The sequence below is a fragment of the Lolium rigidum genome, chromosome 3 (assembly GCF_022539505.1).
Source record: "Lolium rigidum isolate FL_2022 chromosome 3, APGP_CSIRO_Lrig_0.1, whole genome shotgun sequence".
Lineage (NCBI taxonomy): Eukaryota > Viridiplantae > Streptophyta > Magnoliopsida > Poales > Poaceae > Lolium > Lolium rigidum.
The window spans coordinates 92,250,909-92,258,313 of NC_061510.1; positions in this window are offsets into that span (position 1 = coordinate 92,250,909).

The following is a 7,405-nucleotide window of genomic DNA, read 5'->3' on the forward strand; positions in this document are numbered from 1 at the left end:
CCAAGCTCCCTCTGCGCCTGTAAGACGCTTCTTGAGACCGTCCCCTATTAGACCGTTGATCCTTTCCACCTGACCGTTTGTTTGGGGATGAGCCACTGATGCGAATTTCAGTTTTATTCCCCTGTCGTCACAAAATTCTCGGAATTCTTTGGAGTCAAAGTTAGTCCCGTTATCTGTGACGATACTGTGAGGCACGTCGAATCGACATGTTATTTCCTTGAAGAATCGGACTGCTGTTTTTGCCTTCTGGTTTCGTACTGGTACTGCCTCGATCCACTTTGTGAATTTATCGACTGCAACTAATAAGTACGTGTGTCCTCCAGGCGATGATCTTGGTAGTGGCCCAACTTGATCGAGTCCCCATTGAGCGAACGGCCAAGCCAAGGGTATCGTCATTAGGTCTGTTGCAGGGCGTGCGGTTTTGGGGAAAACCGTTGGCAAGGGTCGCATTTCATGACCAGATCTCGAGCATCCGACGCTGCCGTTGGCCAGTAAAATCCTGCCCCGAAGGCTTTTTCTACGAGAGCCCTACTTCCCGCGTGATGCCCGCAAGTTCCCTCGTGTATCTCACGCAGCAGTGCTCTTCCGTCGTCGATGGCAATGCACCTTTGGAGGATACCGGAAATGCTGCGCTTGTAGAGTTCACCGTTTACTATGGTGAAAGCTTTTGATCGCTCGATGATTCGTTTTGCTTCTCTTGGATCCGCCGGCGGTTCCTGCTTTGCTAGGTACGCCGAGGAACGGTTTAGTCCATAATGGCTCAAGGAGGAGGATTTGTTCGGTCGGGAGAGTTGGAGCTTCGTCGGCAACTTGTTGCGGGTTTGCCTCCGCTTCCTCGGTCGATGGTTTTAGAGGTGCTTGGCGCCTTCTCTTTTATTGATCGCTGAGTGATCACCTCGTAAAATACTCCATACGGGATGGGAGAGCACATGGAGCCGATGTTTGCTAAGGTGTCGGCTTCCTCGTTGCTTGGCTCGCCGATATGTACGAGCTCGCATCCCTCAAATTTGGCTTCCATATTCGATACGGCTGCCGATAGGCGATCATGTTGTCGCTAACTGCGTCGCACAGATTCATCGACTGTTGTACTACCAAGTTTGAGTCCCCATAGATTTCCAGGCGAGTCGCCCCACATGCCTTTGCCATCTTCATTCCGTGCAGCAGTGCTTCGTATTCTGCTTCATTGTTTTTCGGCAGAGAGAAGTTCATACGTAGTATATACTCCATCTTATCTCCTTGTGGTGATACCAGTACCACTCCTGCTGCGCATGTGCTTCGTTTCGACCCGTCGAAATACATTACCCACGATCCCGACATGTCGGGTGCCGCTGGTGTCTGGGATTGAATCCGGTCCGCCACAAAGTCTGGGAGGATTTGGGATTTTATAGCTGTCCGGTTAACGTAAGTTATGTCGTGAGGTGCTATCTCGATAGCCCATTGGGACACTCGACCTGTGGCCTCTGGATTGGTCATTATATTTTTTAACGGCGCTTCGCTCACGACAACAATCGGATGCTCTGTGAAGTAGTGTCGTAGCTTGCGGGCTGACCTCCATAGCGCATATGCCAGCTTCTGATGATGAGGGTACCCCTGTCTTGCGGGTGTGAGTACTTCGCTGAGATAGTAAACGGGCCTCTGCACGCCATGAACTCTCCCTGCTTCTTCCCGTTCGACAACCAAGACGGTGCTGAAGACTTGAGCTGTCGCAGCTATGTACATGAGCAGCGTTTCCTTCTCGCGGGGGGTTACAAGGACTGGAGACGTCGACAAGATTCTCTTCAGGTTGTCGAAAGATTCCTGCGCCTCCTTTGTCCACTCGAACTTTTCTGATTTTTTCATCAAGTTGTAGAAAGGCAAAGCTTTTTCTCCTAGCTTGGCGATGAACCTGCTGAGCGCTGCTAAACGTCACGCCAAGCTGCTGCACTTGATGCAGATTCTTTGGCGGCTCCATGTCGAGAATAGCTTTAATTTTCAAAGGGTTGGCTTCGATCCCCCTGGCCGAGATGAAGTATCCTAGCACTTGCCCCCTGGTACTCCGAAGAAGCATTTTTTGGGATTCAACTTGATCTTATACCTGTCTAGGTTATCGAAGGTCTCCCGCAAATCGTCGACGAGGGTGGCGATGTGCTTCGTTTTTACCACGATATCATCAATATAGACTTTGATGTTTCGCCCGATCTGCTCTCCAAGGCAAGCTTGCATGCAACGTTGGTAAGTTGCTCCCGCATTTTTCAACCCGAAGGTCATGACGTTGTAGCGAGAAACGCCGTGTGGGGTGATGAACGCGGTTAGCTCTCGATCTTCCTTCTTCAATTTGATGCTGGTTATACCCCGAGTAGGCATCGAGGAAGGAGAGGCGGTCGCACCCGGCTGTGGAATCGACTATCCGGTCAGTTCACGGGCAGCGGGAAGTGCTCTTTCGGACAATGTTTGTTGAGGCCGGTGTAATCGATACACATACGCAGAGCGGTGGTGTCCTTTTTGGGTACCATGACAGGGTTAGCCACCCACTCTGATTCCTTGAGCTCTCGGATAAATCCTGCTTTACGAAGTCGATTGATTTCTTCACCAATTGCTCTCCTCTTGGGTTCAGAGAATTGACGCATCGACTGCTGCACTGGTTTGGCTGTCGGGTCAACATTAAGGGCGTGCTCAGCGAGTTCCCTGGGGATACCTGGCATGTCGGATGGTTCCCATGCAAATATCTCCCAGCGCTCATGGAGGAACTCGATGAGCGCGCCTTCCTATGCGTCCGTAAGGTCAGCCGATATATTGACCGTTTCTTCGGGTCAGTGGGGTGCACCTGCAGCTTCTTGGCTTCCTTTGTAGTGTCAAACTTGTCGGATCTTGCGCTTCGGTTGTCGGCTGACGGCTGCGTATGATCCACGGTTGCGTCAATCGCGTTGAGTTCCTCCTTAGCGCCGAATTTCGAAGCGATCTTCTGGAACTCCCTGTCACAGGTGTCTGATCGGGCAAAGCTTCCGTGAACGGTTATTGGGGTTCCGTTGTTGCCTGGCATCTTCAGTTTTAGGTACGCGTAATGAGGCACGTCCATAAACTTGGCAAACGCCGGCTTTCCGAGGATGGCATGATACTGAGACTCCCAGTCAACAACTTTGAACTCGATCTTTTCTTTCCTGAAATTGGTGGGCGTGCCGAAGACCACATCCAATGACGTTTTTCCAAGAGAATAAGCGGGTCTAGTCGGTATAATGCCATGGAATCCTGTGTCGGATTCTCTCAGCATATCGACTGTTAAACCCATTGCTCTCATTGTGTTGGCGAATAGTAGGTTTAAGCCGCTTCCTCCGTCCATGAATACTTTGCTCATGTTGTACCCTCCGATCTGCGCCTCGAGGACTAGAGCTGCATGGCCTGGTCTAGGGACGGCTTTTGGGTGATCTTTCTGTCGAAGGAGATACTTTGTTCCGACCAATCGATGAATTCGGGTGTGTCGACCATAGCGACTTCTGCGTACTTCACTTCTCGCGAGAATTTCTTGATTTCCCTTTTTGAAAAGCTGGTTTTATGGATCATGCTGACCTGCCCGCGTGGTTCTGGGAATACCTCGGCTGGTACATACTCGTCCTTCTCCATTGGTTCGTATGGCTCCGGCACATACGACTCTGCCCGATAGCTGTAGGGTCTTGTCCTCTTCTCCATCATGCGGACTCTTGATATAGCTTCGCTCCTGAGGTCGTCGCGAAGCTGTCGAATCTCCAAGAAGTGTCGGCAGTTCTTCAATAGGTGACTGGATTTCTCCCGACCATCCTTTGGGTCGATATAGGAGTGGAGATAGCATGGTGCATCGAGTTGCTCCGTGGCTGATAAGTGCGGTGAACGAGCGGCCATGGATCGATTGCACGCCCTCCTGTTCCCGTTTGGACTGTCGAGGGTGAGGCGCTGCATGTTCTTCTTCTCCATGGTATAATTCCCTTCGCCTTTTCTTTCGCCCCGCTGCGGGGTCGAAACTTCCTCGGCTGCCTCCATGCGTGCTTCTGGGTGGAATTCCCAAGGTTGTTGCCAAGGTATCCTCTGCCGAAACCGAGGGCCCAAACCGGACGTATCCGTCCTTGGGAGGCGAAGAAAGCCTCCGGAGTCGATGATGAAGTGGACCCCTCCGAAAGTGGTGGTCATGTTGTCACATGATTCCGCGAGGAATCGAGTGCGACGTCTTGAGGTGTGGCACGAACTCGTAGGATCCGCAACGAATCGAACCCTTTGGATGCGGAGGTGTTGGTGACTCGAGCACGAACGGCTGCGGACGTGGCTGAGTGCTGCCGATGCCTCGCCTTGTGCCGACGGGCTTCCCACGAGACGGCGCCAATTGTCGAGGGTGCTCCTCGGCAATGCCCTCCGATAGGGGCTTAGGGTTGATGGAATCTGCAAGCTGACACGAGACATCGGTTCACAGACAAGCGGGGAGAGCGATTTACCCAGGTTCGGGGCCCTCGATGAGGTAAAACCCTTACGTCCTGCACTGTCTGTTCTTTGATTATGATGAAAACGAGGTTACAATGGGGTGCCGAATAGTTCGGCTGTGATCTCGTCGAGATGCTAGTTGCTAGGGTAACCTAGTTCTAAGCCTCGCGGCTAATCTTGCTAAGGTTGATTGTGTCCCTTGATAGCCCCTCTCCTGGCTTTATATAGGTGGCCAGGTCTCGAGAGGTCTAATCGAGTACGAGTAGGTTTACAGTAGATCTATCTCCAATCTTTCCTTGTTCGGCTTCCTCCGCGTCTTGTACTCCAATTAATCTTCCGTCGCACCGCCCTAGTGGCCCATCTTGCTGTCGGGTTCCTTCATGGGCCTCCTGTTGGACCACGTAGGGTAGAGCAACATTGGTTACCCGAAGGGTAATGCCCACGTCAGCGTGGAGCCTACAACCAAGCACATGTCCTTGGTTGTAGCCTCGGGGGCTACTCCCATCGGGAACGCTGTTCGCGTGCCCGATGAAATTATAAAAAAGAAAGAAAGAATGAAAAGAAGAAAGATAGAAGAGCAAAAGAGTATATTTCGAGTTATAAATAACTCTGCATATACTCCCATCGGGAGAGCAATATAAGTCATCTTTTGACTCAATAAAATGTGCCATTCCAACAGCCGAATAAGCACTCGACAATATATTCTCAGAACGTCAAAGATGCGATCAATTTCTGAATGCCGCAAAACTTTGCGAAGGTAAGACCCTAGATCCGTTCTGTGAGGCGTGGCACCGTCTCTGACATCGGTTTGCTACTTTTATCCGTATCAACAGATACGAAGAAAAATCCTAACGGACGCGTTAGGTACCCGATAAATATGACTGGGACTCGACAGAATGGTAAGACCTTAAGCGGCACTGTCGAAGTTTACAGCAGTATCCCGAGATCATGTCCAGGGACGTGATTCTGAAGTAGGTTTTTGCGGATTGCCACTAGAGCAGTTAACTAGTACCTGATCCGTCAGATGAACTAGCCCCAGCTACCATTATCCCTGTACAATACAGAAATTTATGTGAAGAAATATAGAAAAGTTTTAAGTTGTCGAGTAAAAATAAACAGTGGAGATTTTCCCTGACTCTACGATTCAAGCAAAATCTCGGGGGCTACTGACATAGGCATCCCCAATGGGCCTGCCGAAGATAGTACCCGGGGTTTACTGAAGGCCCATTACCCGAAGAATAAGAAGATTCGGAAGCCCAAGATATTGTTAAGGAAAGCTAGAGTTGTAATAGGAAGCATTATTTGTAATCTTGCGGGAGGAGTTAGAAACCTTCCCGGACTCTGTAACTTGTACAATACGAATCCCTCGGCTCCACCTCCTATATAAGGGGGAGTCGAGGGACAAACAAGGCATCGAATCATTGTTTCTCAAACCCTAGTTTCATAATCGTCGAGTACTTTTCGGCTGAAACCTTCGAGATCTACTTGCCCTCTACTTCCAACTAAAACCTAGTCTACAACCCGTAGGCATTGACAAGTTAATACCTTGTCAAGTACAAAGAAAAGTAGAGCATGTCTTTTTGAAAAGATATCAAGGATAAGAGTGCGAATAAGTTTTCAGAAATACCGTTTTAAAAAGGATCTCAAGGATAAGGGTAAGAATAAATTTTCAGAAATAATCTTTTTGAAAAGATTTCAAGGATAAGAGGGAGAATATTTTTTTATAAATATTCACTTTCTTTGTTTTGAAACTAAGTTTTTCAGACGTCCATTCTAAATAGGGTCTCCTAAGGTCAAACAATGGCTCTGATACCAACTTGTCAACACCCGGATTTTTAAGTTCAGATGCCTATTATGCCGTACCTCGCAATTCCAGGAATATTGTTTTTGCGAGACATAATAGATTGATATCACAACACATCATTCATTACATACCATAATCGTCTTACAAATAGAGGATCACATGATCCAGTCTTACAACATAATGGATCATAGATCCTATTACAAAACACATAGCGGAAGCGAAGTAGCGGTTGTGGTCCATCTGTTCCAGAGGCAATTGTTGACGTCAGGAGTGGTCCTAGTTGTCGTAGACGTCCTGCTGACCTTCTTCCTGGTTCTGGTACTCCTCTTCATAGACTGGCCATTTGAATAGCCAGGGACAAAGCCGTGAGTACTTTAAAGTACTCGCAAACTAATACTAGTGTAAGTACTAACAATTTTAGTAAGAGGATTCTAAGCTCTAGGTTCATTTGCATAAAGCCAGTTTTATTTCGTAAGCATTTAGAAATCAACAACTCTTCATTTGCCTAACTTAACTCAAGTGGGAACATTAGTGTCATTCCCACAACTCTGTTGTAATTCAAGTCAAATTCATCTTTCAAGTACAAATCCCAAGTCACCAGTCACATGTAAATTTTTTGAAAAGTTCTGATGACGGAACAGTATGGCCTTTCCAACCGTCCATAACCGTGGACACGGCTATTCGAATAGGTCTACACTCTGCAGAGGTTGCACACTTGTGCCACAACATTTGATTACATCCGTCAGGGATAACCCTGAATCATCGTAACTCGATACGCGGATCATCAACCATAACCTTTCACTTACATACCCTAGTATAGGTACCTCTCCCCATGAGCTTAGCCTCCCAGTGAAGACAAACCGTCAGCCTGGGAACTGCACAGGGCTTGGGCCGGACATTCACCTCATCTTTAACGTCATTTCTTTTGTTGTGGAGGCAGCTTTCGGCATAACCCCGATGACGCTTGTTTAGAGGGAACCCATACTGAAGTACATAAACTTCCAGTTAAGCCCTACCCATATGGGGGTACTCTAAAATTGGAATGGTATCGCATTCGAACCCAACCATCAGTTTTTGTCAAATTCACCATGTCATTTAAGTCATATTCACCTTCAAAATCTTTCAACAGAATGACTCATCATTCCAAGGTTTTCAAAGTCATTTGCTTCACAAGTTCCC